The sequence below is a fragment of the Ipomoea triloba genome, chromosome 15 (genome assembly GCF_003576645.1).
Source record: "Ipomoea triloba cultivar NCNSP0323 chromosome 15, ASM357664v1".
Classification (NCBI taxonomy): Eukaryota; Viridiplantae; Streptophyta; class Magnoliopsida; order Solanales; family Convolvulaceae; genus Ipomoea; species Ipomoea triloba.
Genome location: NC_044930.1, coordinates 17323146 through 17337140, shown reverse-complemented (window position 1 = coordinate 17337140; position 13995 = coordinate 17323146). Strand labels below are relative to the sequence as shown.

The following is a 13995-nucleotide window of genomic DNA, read 5'->3' as shown; positions in this document are numbered from 1 at the left end:
CAAATTGTAAGTATTTCTTTTATCCTGATTCAATGCCCTGTTTTGGTTTGCTTTATTTTCTAGAATCGCAAATGAAGAGCTGCATAAAATTGTTGTGTCGGATGTAGTCTGTTTATTAGAACTGTTTTAGCCCAGTTCACACTTTTAGGTGTGGAAAAGGGGCGTGTGTAGATCCCTTAAACATATATCCTTTTTCCCCGTTCTTTATGGAAACATCAAGGACGATGTTTACTTTTAAGTGTGGAAAGGGTGTATGCTTCTTGAAACAGTTGATTGATTAAGTGATAAGGTATAGGAACCTAGAGGGTGTGTTATTGCTGATACTATCTAGAAGGACTCCTAACCTTGTGCCAAGGATTGAATGTCTTAAATATGCTTTGGAAGTTTCACTTTGCACCAATTTGCACATTCCGACCCAAATTGAAAATTTTTGATGAGTGCTTGCATGCTTTCACCTTATATTTTGTTTGGATCTCAGTCAAGGATCTCTCGAAGTGGGAGTGTGAATCCTTTGAGTTTTAGAAAGATAAGAATTGCGAAGCCTGGAAACTGAACTAATCTTAGCAGGACATGGGGCAAAAGGACACTACAAGAAAAACAGTTTTTAGTGACAAAAAATTAGTGACGGGTAGAAAAACCCCTCACTAAATGTATTATTTGCATACTTTTTGTGAGGGTTAAATATTACTCTCGCTAAAAATTTATAATTTAGTGACGAAATTTTAATTTTATATTTATTTTAAATACATACTCTCGCTATTGGTACAAAAGACATTGTTACTCTCACTATTGATATCTGAAAATTATTTCACTAAAATCTAATGTATTTCCCACCAAATACTTAGCAAATATTTCCCGCTTCTTTCGACCAAATACTTAGCAAATATTTCCCGCTTCCATCGTCTCTGTTACGCTATAGACTTCAAATACTTAGCAAAATTAGGGCTTTTTCCATAGTCTCAAACCAATGGCTTCCATCGTCGCCAGTCGTCACTACCGCGCCCTCCTTCGCCAGTTTGTCGCCACCCCATTCTCCATTGGAGTAGAGGAGGGTCGCCGGTCACCCTCCGTCGCCGCCGGTCTTCACCCCAGCGTCTGCCTCAGCCTCCGCCCCACGTTTGCCTGCAATTTTCTATCCCCTCTTTAAGGTTAGGGTTCAGATTTCCTTATTCTGCGACGCTCCATCTTCCCCGCATCTCTCTTCTCCTTCACAACTATAAATACATTGAGGTAGTTATTCAAGCTTTAATAGTGCAACTAATAACTATATTTGTGTGCTTTTGCGGGAAGAGGTTTAGATTAGAGAGGTTTTAGGTTAGAGCTTAGTAAAAATTGAAGTCAGTAGCATTGATGCTATGGATGGGATTGATTTATTATTTGTTTTAGCTAAAGCCTAAAGAAATTTCTGAGTAGGACTTGGGCACTTCTTGAGGAGGAAATCTGAATTTAGTTTAGCTATCTTTATTAGTAAAAATTGTTATGTAGATGGAACATTTTCTTTCATTAGTTTCTTTTTTTTTTTTTTTTTNTTTTTTTTTTTTTTTTGGTAAATTTACTTTCATTAGTTTCTTGACAACCCATTGAACTGCTTATAGGGTGATCAAGTTTGCAAATTAAAGATGATATATGCAGGATGATTTGTTTTGTTGACTGGTATAATAAACAATATATAAATTTTAACTCATTTCATTGTTCTGCAGATAAAAATCATGTTTCAACTACTTCCGGTCAAATGGTATCCTTCTTGGTTCTATATTTGATAGAAGCCTATCCAAAGATGTTTACTATGGGTTAATAATAAAAGTTGTTGCAATATCATGGGTTAATAATCAGAACTTTAGCCTCCTTCAAGAGTTTTACCAGACTACACTGAATGCCCTTTTGAATTGAAATTATCAGTAGATAGAGAGGAGGTAAGGATTTTTCTGTGTTTTCCCAAGTAAGGAAAAATGATTTTTTTTTTGATAAGTTTTATATCTTAGAGAGCTCTGTCTATACTAATGAACTATTTTATAATGCATGACTGCATGATAAAATAATAATGGCTGATTGTGAAACTTAATAATCTTCAATACCAATTACATGACTTGGCTCCTTATTTTGTTTGAATAAAGGATGGAATTGCAATGTCTATATACTCTATACTTGTTTATTATGTTCAAGATTCATGTCGTATACTGACTGTTTTATCCATCTTATATTAGACAATCCATCTACATCATCATTAAGACTAGCTGCAGACCTGCCAAAGGCTGATAAGGTCCTTATCATTGAAAGGGTCATTGAATCACTTTGCAGCACTTCTACCTGCAGTAGATTTGTCCATGTCCCACAAGGTAGAAGGAAATTTTTCAATTATTGATCTAGTGTAGTAACACTTTTTCCCTTGTAGGTGATTACACTTTCTCAACTGTCAATTCATTCTATGTTCAATCCTTGATTCACATTCATATGAGGGATTGAACTTGAATCTTAATAACTTTATTGCTTGGTCAAATTGCATAATGCCAAGGAATTGTGCATAGTTTTCTTACTATTTTGTGTTTTCTATTCTTTCATGTTATGCTTTCATTCATTTTGACATGTATTTCTGTATGTTTGGCTTTTTGGTTTGACATGTCTACACACTAGTACAAAACTGATGACTGTTAGGCAACAAATGATGGCATGCCATTGCTGTTGGAATTAACAGTGATGCTGCTGATATTGGCAGTGAAGTTGGGGAAAGCCTGGTTGAAGAAAGAACATGATGCGCAAATAATTGCAAGAGAAGAAGATCTGGGTGCATCATTGGAGGATGAAGTAGTGGCAGTACAGGAATAAGTGAAGCAGATAAAGGCATAGGAGGAAGAATTTGAAACCTTTGATCTCAAAACTGTGCACAGGAAAAACAGGTGTTTTCTTTTTCCTATTTGATCGTTTTAATTAATGCAAATTTTATATTTTAGGTTCTTTATACCAATGTTGATTGTCTGAACATTGATTCGGTTTTTAAAATAAATACCTTTTACACTTACAAACTCCTATAAATACATAGTCCAAACTCCTCTGCAAACACATTAGGCCACAGAAATCTAGATATTGACACCTTCACATTCTTGATCCTTTATCCAACCAATTGCTACCATTTCTAGTAACTAGTAATACTAATTCATGTTGCTGAAAACTGGTTAATTCATTTTAGTTTTTTCCAGAATGATGAAATAATTTAGGAAAAAAAATACATAGCTGAAGAGGGACAAAAGGATAAAATGCACGATTAAGGAGTTTTTTCAAAGCTTAGAAGTTGTAAAACCACACTATATGGTGTTATCTATAGCAAATGCTGGCATTAATTTAATGGTTTTAGTACTTGAGCTTGAAGATGGCAGTGGTCTCCACACTAGTGCCATGAAGTCTTTAATTTGTTCATGTATGATTAAATTATTGATTTTAAAATATGTAAAGTTGAGATACCTATTCCTTTTATCTTTGTAACAGGTTTTGGATCCCTTGGGTTGATGACATCTGTCCTGGTATGCTTCACTTTAAATACTTTTTTGTGAATGTGTTGTTTTGCTTGTCCTATTGTATGATGCATTTTTTTGTCATCCCACATCTCAATTTAAATTAGCAATCAATTTTAGGTCTTTGTATTTTAATGGTAATCTTAATCTTGAGCCTAACTGCTTGAGAGGTGTATGTATTTGGTCCTAAGATCTAAATCGAAGGAGGTAAATTCTCAATTCAATATTTACCCAAGCTATAATTATTGAACTTGTTAATTTCCTTGTAATCTTGTTTCCTTTCAATACTCTCCAAGGTTAGGGGGTTTTATATGTGGTAGTGTAATGATTAATACCTTTCCTGAAAACAGTTATGCTTGTTATGTGATGTATTTAGTTTCTTGGTGATATTCTATGCTTTGAATTTCATTTGTTTTTTATTGGTTGCAGCAAGGTGGTAAGGCTTTCAATTGCACAAGCTTTGACTATATACTCTTTGTTAGCCTCCATGTAATGTCATTTTCTTTGATCTGAGAGCAATGTTTTGGTGCAGTAGTGGCATAAGGCTTGTACAAGTGCAGTAGTGCATTGTTTCTGTGAAGTTCAGATCAGTGATTATTTGTGATGAGTAGTGCAATGTGTTTCGGACGCAGATTATTCCCAACTCCGGATGCAAATGATTTATATATTGATTGAGTTTACTTTAGATATTGTACTAGTGTACGGTTATTTGTTATAATTAGTTTCTTTGTCTTTAGTCTTTACAAAGTTGTATGAAACATTTCACTTTGTTAATGATGATGAAGTCTTTTAATATATTGATTGAGTTTACTTTAGATATTGTATTGATAACAATTAATATTGATTAGTGAGAAAAAAAATATATTCCAAAAATTAATATTTAATGAGAAGTAATAATATATACAAAATTAGAAAAATAATATTTGACACTAATTAAATTATAATTTTTAGTCACGGGTAAAATTTAATTTAATGAGGAAAACTTTTGTTAGTAAATAGTAATTTTAATGACGGGATTTTCCATCGCTACAAGAATATAATGAGAGGAAATTATGTTAGTGAAGAGTTACATTAGTGACGGGATTTTTTGTCATAAAAAAAGCGTTTTAGTGACGGTAAATATACTATCACTATATGCTTATTAACGATGGTATCATATCCTGTCATTAATTGTTTTTATCTTTGGAAGATATAACGACGGGTCGCGACGGTAAATTTCCCGTCACTAAAAGTCTTTAATGATAGTTTTTGAACTTTTAGTGACGGTTTTACTTCTCACGAATAGACAATTTTTTTGTAGTGAGGTGAGCCTAAGTGAGTTTTGAGTGAAAACAATCCCTAATCCCTAGAAAAAGGCATGAGGGGTTGATATGGAGAAAAGTAAAAAGGCCTAAGGCATGGAGATAAGGGGTAACCATTGCACTGTCTTCGAAAAAGCATGGAGATCCATGTGAAGTCGGTTACCCCGTAGAGATCTTGAAAGATGAGAAAATAGAGAGGAGGTGAGCCACTTCGCTAGGATTCAGGCACCCATTGCACTGACCTTCGAAAAAGCATGGATCTCCATGTGAAATCGGGTAGCCTGATGACGTTATCCTAGGAAGTGAGAAAATAGAGTGATCGCCCAAGCCATGGCGATGAGCGGTCCATGTCCCTGCCCTCACTTATATAATGTAAAGAGGTTTTGGCGTTAGGTTGGAAATTGGCTAAGGGGTGAGCATCGTTCCCACTAGTCGGATCGGCTGGAGGCCCCTAGAAAATACAAGGTGAAACCCAATTGTCACTTGCATGCTTAAAGGTGTGAACAAAAACTTCTCATATTATATCCATCTCTCGAGACCTTGACTTCCTTAGCATATTCCTTACATTTGGTTGGCATGAGTTTAGCAGTCTTGGTAGATAGTGTAGGGGATTTCACCCACTCAACTCCGAACACCTACACATCACTTGATTGGTTAACCATGAAAGAAAGAACTATTCTTGGTGCTTACATGATTAGGGTTTAGAAAAGTATGCTTGCTTGAGGACAAACAAGGTTTAAGTGTGGAAACTTTGATAAGCACCAAGAATAGCACTTATAATGGGTCTTAATTAGATTAAAAGTGCATCGTTTTGACATCTGATTACAACAATTGCATGCATTTTAGCTCAAATGCGATCAAAATCTTCTAACAACATTTCTAGAAAGAGTTTTGAGGTATTTCACAGGTTGGAGAGGGATTTGAGGCTAAAATAGAGCAAAAGACAAACAAGCCGAAATGCAGTATCGTCCCAAGCAGCCTCACACGCGTGTGGCTGGGCGTGGAATTATTCCAGTAAGCTCTCACGCCCGCCACCACGCGTGGAAGCAAGTGTGGTCGGGCCAAGGGCCATTTTGGGAAATTTGTCCCCTTTTTGTCACCTATATAAATCCATTTTGCCCAAAACCTAGGGACAACTAGAATAGATCAGAAATTCATAGAATAGGGTAGAATAGATCTAGAGGGTTTTCTCCCCTCTTGGGGGAAAATTCCTTTCTCTCATAGTTTAAAATAGATCAAGGGCAAGAAGGAAGATTTGGATTTCAAGATCAAGGTTGTAAAGATCCCCTTTCTAAGGGTGGTAACCATTCTCTCCAATTTCTAATTCAATACTTGTTTCTTTGAATTTTCGTTTCTTTTTCTTGTTTCTTTAGCATGATAGAGTAGATTAGATAGGGGATTGGTGGCCCCATGGTAGATCTATGTGGATGTTTAATATTATTGCTTTGAATTGCGAGTTGCTTGATTGTTGGATGTTGAACTTGTGTGAATGATGTTCTTCAAGCTTTGTGCCTTTTGTGGCCACATTAGGTAGCAAACTCAAAGGAAGTGAGTGTGTGCGCGATAGCGGCCACTCACGAGTCTAACTCACCCACATCTCCGCTCTTAGTCTAAAAGGACGAGATCCGAGAGGAGTGGTAGACAAAGTGTTCGATGAAATGCCCCAACCGAATGAGGATGTGGGAGTCCAAAGTGTGACGCCACTTGGTAGTGTGCCACGAACTCCCTAGTCTATTCCACGACTTGCACTCGCAAAACCACCCAAAGATAGACCACATGGAAAAGCCTAAAGCCCCAATCTCCACTTTACTTTTATTTATTTTATACAACCATTATCAAACTTCCCCCTCTTACAAATGAATCTAAAACCCTTAGCCATTCCCGTAACTCTTTCTCTTCAACCTCTTAGATGCCAACACACTAATTTGATTCCCATTCGCCATCCTTGAGAGACACGACACTCGGGGAGTCTTGACTCTTCGTTTTATCACTTCACACCTTCACATTCGCACTCACCCCATACAAACATCAATGTCAAGTTTCTACCAACTTAAAATGTCGAAGTTGTTATTGTCATCCTCCACAATTTCCTCAGCGGGGTATATTTGCAACTCTATTCTCTTGTCTCCCATTTCACCACTCTCTAACCTTTTCCTTTTCAATGCATATTTCAGTCTAGATTATGGTCTCCCAATTGAGACAGATTCAGAGTGGGCAGTGGCAGAAGGTTCTTGCACAACAGTAGCAGAAACATAAGAACTAGGCACATAGTCATCAAACAAATTTTTTAAACCATTCATATAGCATTGTTAAAATAGAATTTTCCCTTACATTACCATACAATTGTGTGAACTGGTATGATATGTATTCAATTTTATCTCTTGGTTCCAATATATTTTCATAAAAGATTATGATATTTATCTTATCAGGATCACGCTAATATTTCTCAAATTTTGGCTTCATATTGAACCCCATCATCTTAACAAATGCAGACTCAGCTTCAACTATATCATAATACAAGTAAGACAAATTAGATATTTTAGAGAAGAAATTATTAACAGTCACATACACAGAACCAGAAATCCTCACTGTCATTTCATAAAAACATTTAAGCAGCTTCACCATATTCTAAATAGAATACCAATCAATAAAATCAGGGACAGATTCAACTAAATGTGAGTTGAATGAACTATCATTTTCTTGATATCTCCTTCTAGGATAGCTCCTTTCCCAAATCTGCAATCTCGCTAAGGAGCTTCATGAACCGAGTCTCTATCATGGCTATGGACTTTTCGGTAATCATTTGGAAGTCGTTGAACTTCTTCATGGCAATTGTGAGCTTATTCTCATTCTCCTGCTCGTCACCCTCGCCTATCTGCATGAGGATGTTCCATATTTCCCTAGCCGATTGACACTTGCGGATTCTCAGGAAGAGTGTCTCATCAACCGTCTTGAACAATATATCTTTCGCTATATTGTCTAGGTTGTTTCTCATCCTATCCTCGGATATCCATGCATGTCTGGGCTTTGGGGCATACTCAGGTGCGTCTGGCCCTTGTGTGGCTGCATGTGCATTTACCATCATAATTGATAAGACTCCGAGATACCCTTATTTCAGGCACATTTTAGGGTGTTTTATCGTGTCTATAGCATCCTTACTTGGTAAATTATGTGCGTAAATGCTAAAAAATCACTAACTAATGCATGGAAGCTACTTTTAGCTTAAAAGAAGTAAAACAGGAGCCCCGGGAGCAAATAGGACCAAAAGATGAGCTTAAAGAGCAAACCAGGCAAGAGCGGAGCCCTAGAGGACCCATCTGGAAGGCCACACGCGTGTGAGCAGGCGTGAAAACTTTCCAGAAGCTTCCCACGCACGCTCACACGCGTGTGAGAGGCGTGGAGACTGTGATGCGCGAATTTCAGCTAGGGTTGCCATTTCGGAGACTATTTAAACCCCTTTGATGAATTTTTCAAGGAGGAGCCCAGAAAATTAGTTTTCCTTTTCTTAGTTTTTCCTTTGGAGAACTCTCTCCATTTTTCTTAGTTTCTAGATTAGATCAATCTCCATTGTAGAAGACAACAAGCTTGGATTGAAGATCTTCTTCTATCTAGGTGATCTCTATTTCATTTCTATAATTCTAGCTATCTTGTTCTTGGATTAAATTAGCTTTTGCTTGCATTTCATATTATGAGTAGCTAATTTAGTCTAGGGATTTGGATTGTGTGATTGAATATTGCTTTTGTGATGATCTTATTTCTATATCTTGGATCTATGAGTTTGTGTTGATGGATTATCTATTCTTGTCTTTTGATTGTTGTTTTGATGAGATCTTGTTTGGATTTGGCCAATCTAGATGAGAGATTGAGCTCTTGACTCTTTCATGTCTTTGATTAGAGTTAGGATTTGAAGCTTGACACAATCAAAGTTCCGATGGACTTCTTAAGAATAGTAGGATAGTGTGTAGCTTAAGTGTGATAAAATTCCTCTTAGAACTTTGGATGCTTGAAGGCACTCCTAAGTCAAAGAAGCCTTAGTACACAAAGGGTGGAAAAGGACTAAGACAACACACTCTTGAATAGACAATATCCTAGCAATCCTAATCCATGACCTTAGACACTCACTACGCAATATTCATGAGCACTATCTAATCCCTACCCCTTTTACATATTCACAAAATCACTTTTATTTTACTACACTCTCTTGAACTCAAACCAACCAATGAACTACTCTCACTCACAAATCCACCTTTCACCACACTCGAATCCTATGCATGATTCAATCAAGTAAACTCCCTAACGTTCGACACACCTCCACGTCCCTCCTTTGAGACCGACACTCGGGGAGTCACAGACTTTCCGTTTTATCATAAATATCTTTTGACATCTCAACCCTACTCACAAACTACCACAACGTCAATAATCTGTATTGGCTTTTCGGTTATAATCTCCCACATTTCATCATATAGGACCGAGATGTGTGCCTACATGCGCACCTTCCAATCATCAAATTTATTTAAATTGAAAATAAATTTTTTGACATATGATGATCCATATTATCTTGAAAAATTTACGTGCAAAGGAAAAACAATTTTGATTTTCAAAAGAATATCATCAAGTAGTATACACAAAGTGTTTACCGTTTAAGGTAACTGCTCTGATACCACTTGTTGGTCTTAGAGGGTTGAGAACAAGTCTAGAGGAGGGTGGGGGCTGAATAGACTTGTTAGGTTTTTGTAAATTTTAACGTTTCGTCCAACTAAACCGAATGGTTACTTCAACAAATCGTTGAGTATGCACAACGGAAATATTAAACCCATTTTGGTTGGTTGCACGCAGGGATGTCAATTTAGCCCTAAACCAGTGGGCTGGCCCAATAAGCCCTAAAATTTACAGGGCTAAAATCCAACAAAATCAACCCAATACAAAACTAATGTAATTGGGCTGGCCCTATAGGGTTATTAAGTGGAGTTGGGCTAACCCACTGGATTGACGGGCCAGACCAATAGACCACCTAATTCTTCTTTGTTCAATTGTTCTGAATCAGATCTTTGAGGATCCCTACAGCCCTAATCTGCTCCTTAGCTCATTCTGACGTGAACCAAAACCAGATTGCAGAACTTTGAAGAGCTGAATTGATTTTGTTAAAATAAAGTTTGAAGGGCTGAGTTTATTTTTTATTTTTTATTTTTTTTTTGGTGTTCAAAAGAAACGTGAGTCCTCATTTTTTCCTCAAATCCCTGTATATATTTTTATAATGTTTATATCCTTATAGTATATTACTTTTAATTATAAAACTAGTCAAAAATTACCATTTATTCATATTTAAGAAAAGAAAATAGTAGTAATACACACAAATATAATCATTTTTCATTTTCCTCGATTTTGAATCCTATTTATTTAAACATTTATAATTATTATGTGTTTCTTGTTTCATGTGCGCTCTGATGAAACCTCAAACTAAAAAAATTAATAAACAGCTGTTACAGGAAATTGAACTTGGAATATTGTGATTATAAAGTTAACTTTCTAATAAATTTGACTAAGGTTGTCCCTTATATTGATCTACTTGTATTCTTTTTCTATGTTGTTTGTATTACATAATGCTTAATGCCATTTGAATTGGGGAATTATTATCAGACTTTTTGCACAAAGTATAGTGGTATGATTACTCATTTTTGAAAAAAGAAGAAGAAGAAGAAGAAGAAGAAGAAGAAGAAGAAGAAGAAGAAGAAGAAGAAGAAGAAGAAGAAGAAGAACCGCACCAGATGCTGCTAAAAAAAAGTTCAATGAAAATTTGTATTTTAACAAAATATTCCATTTATGAAAAAAGAAGAAATAATAGAGCATCTAAAGTTTCTATTAAAGGAGAAAACGTACAACAATGTTTCTACTAAATTGTGAATAAGTAGTGGATAGTTACTAATATTTTTAAATTTTAGTTTATTGATTTAGCCCGTTGGATCAACCCAATAATGTATAGTTTAGGGTTAGGGCTAACCCAACCCAAAAACGAAACAAAACAAAACCATTTAGCCCAACCCAATAAACCCAACAACCCTGCAGGGCCAGCCCAAAACCATTAGGGTTGGCCCATTTACATCCCTAGTTGCACGTAATTTTGTTCTTCTTAAAAAGTTATGATTTGTGCGTTAGAGTATGTAGGTAAGTAGTAAAAATAAAGATAGAGGGAGAGAGAGAGAGAGAGAGATTTTGATAGTGGTTCAGCTAAACCAATCCTACTCCACTCTTTTCCTTAAATCTCTTAAGGAGGTTTGCACTAAATCCCTTTTAGTACAAAATAAATCACTTAAGCATTGAACACAAAGATGACATTCAGTATCTAGGTTATTCAATTGCTCATGACTTTACTCCGCTTCTTTCTAATTCTATCGAGTAGAGTTAAAAAATTTTGAAGACAAAGGTTCTTCAATCCCCAACTAGAAGACTTGGCTCTTGATGTTTTTGATCTTCACGGCTTGAGCAGCACAAGATTCTAAGATCTAGATATAAATTTTGTAGCTTTGAATCTCTCTTACTGGTCACGAGTTGTAAAGCTTTTTAAATGATTGAACACTTAGTAAATTTCTTAAAATGACCTGCACCTTCTTCAGTCTTGGAAGATGGTATTTATAGGCATTTTGAAAAGAATATGTTGGAGGGAAACCCAATTCAAAAAGTCAATTGTCCAGTGAGTAAAAACCAACGTGTAATCTGGAGGTTAGGTAGGTTTGTCAGACTTTCCAGCCATTGGTTACTTATTTTTGCTAAACATATCTTTTTTCTTCACACAAAGTGAAGGCTATTTAAGGAAAATCCATATTGAGATGTGAACCTATGACTCTTTTTGTCTTGGTCACATTCACTAGTGTTTTGAAGGTTTAAATTTTGGGCTCAGAGAATGTATCGAGCAAATCTTTTCGAATGGTTAACTGATACAATTCGAGTAAACTCTTCGAACCTTAAAACTGTACAACCTATCGAATATGTATTGTTGACCTTACCATTAGTTCCACCTTTAACTTTGAAAGGTAGGTGTAACACCCCAAAAATCTCTACTAATATTATTTTGATAACAAATACTTTTAAAATTATTTTACGATTATATTTTACACAAGTATACATGTCATTGTTTACTTGACCCTAAATTATTTGAGATAAATATTATTATCTCATATTAGTATTTATTTATTTAAATATTATTTTAAGCCCACAGAAAATAATTTCTTAATCCTAAAATACGTATATATTGGTATACCTGACAACCCATAACCTCTAAATACGCATATATATTTATTTGTATATATTATTTCATGGAGCCATGTGTTGTTTGTCTTATTCGAAATTTAATGATGGTGGTGGTGGGGGCTTCAAATGTAAGTTTAATTTCCACCAAAATTATTTATTTGCCTAAAGTACTTATGTATTTAATTGCGCTTTAAATATCGTATGCGAAATTTTATGAAATTTGTATAAATGTTTAGATTTATGTAAATATTAATTTCACTTATTGAATTGGGTACAATTATGAATATTTGGTGACCTTATGATATTTATTAGAAATATTGTACTTAGTAAAATTTTAATATTTGTTGAGATTACTATATTGGGTGAAATTATGAATATTTATTAAAATTGTAATATTTAGTGAAAATAGAACAATTGTTGTAATTATGTTAATTCATAAAATCTTTATATTTATTGGAGTTTTGATAATTAGTGAACTTATTATATTTATTGCAAGTATGATAAATGATGAATTTATTATAATTATTAAATTACGACAGTTGGTGAAATTGTTGTGAATATTGACGGGATTGTGAATTCATGATGAAAATACTCATTATTGATGAGATTGTGAATATTGATTAAATTATGGGGGTATTGACGAAATTTTGGAATGTTATGGATTTATGACGTATCGGTGAAATTATGGGGGTATTGACGAAATTTTGGATTGATGAAGTTATGGATTGTGGTGGAATTGTGAATTTATGGAAAAATTATGAAATATGATGGAATGGTGATATATTGAGGAATTGTGAAGTTTGGAGAAATTTATACTAATAAGAGAAAACATTGTGTTGTTCGCTTGTACATTGATATAAAAAGGAGAGAACTGATTACTGTTCGGCTATATGTGATATTGAAAGGTGTGAACATATTACTGTTTGCCTATATATGATATTGAAAGGAGAGAACATATTACTGTTCACCTATATATGACATTGAAAGGAGAGAACATATTACTGTTCGCCTATATATGATATTGAAAGGAGAGAACAGATTATCGTTCGCCTATATATAATATTGAAATGAGACAATACAGTACCGTTCGCCTATGTATTGATATAAAAAGGAGAGAATAGAGTGATGTTCTCCTTTACATTTATATTGGCAAGAGAGGACATGGTGTTCTTCGCTTGTATAATTATGGTACCTGAAGTGAGTCGAAAGAACTCACAATTTAATTATGGAAACCTGAGTGAGCCGGAAGAACTCACAAATTGAATATTTGATTCATATTGAGAAACTGGTTATTGATATCCATATTGAGAAACTGAATATTTGATCTATATTGAGAACAAATTTTTGATATACATATCTGAGAAGTTGAATATTTGTGTCAAGAATAAAATGTAATAGATTTTGATATGCCAAAATGTATTGAAAAAGATCCCCAAGTTTTATTTTTTTAGTGTCTAGGCAAGTTTAAGATCAAAGGAAAATCAAGAATCATCATAAGGGGAATAATTTTGAAAATCACATCCAAGAAAATATTTTGGAGATGTCAAAAGTCACGAAAATGCAAAATTAAAGAACATCTTGCATGAAGAAAATGGAATGACAATAATGAAAGATAGAGAATATGATGGCATTGAAGTCTACTTGAAGATCAAGAAAAGGATTACATCAAGATGAATGATTAATTAACTAATAATTCCGTACAGACAGAGTAGTTAAGAGCTTAATCTCACTATGGCAAGTCTAACGATCAAATCTCATATATCTGAAATGCCATGAGATGAGATATGAAATGTAACACCTCGTCTATTCCGATAAGTTTAGGGTTCGAAAATTTTTTTTTTTTAGGCTATGACATTTATGAGATGATCTCTCGGTACTTCAGAAGGATTTTTATAAGTGAGACTAGTTATTAATAAGCTGCGATCTACGTACCGGTCATGAAC

General features: G+C 34.8%; 1 long non-coding RNA gene across 3 annotated transcripts; it reads left to right on the top strand.

The window, feature by feature from the left end:
• The first annotated feature begins 979 nt into the window (after positions 1-979).
• On the top strand, positions 980-4301 carry LOC116007471. 3 transcript variants are annotated; one of them, XR_004095257.1, is made up of 6 exons: positions 980-1148; positions 1701-1913; positions 2205-2336; positions 2632-2894; positions 3481-3515; positions 3936-4301. It is a non-coding gene; the product is annotated as an uncharacterized LOC116007471 (long non-coding RNA). The 3 variants fall into 3 exon arrangements; XR_004095258.1 differs by having other exon boundaries at positions 2714-2894; positions 3481-4301; XR_004095256.1 differs by having other exon boundaries at positions 3481-4301.
• Positions 4302-13995: the final 9694 nt, after the last annotated feature.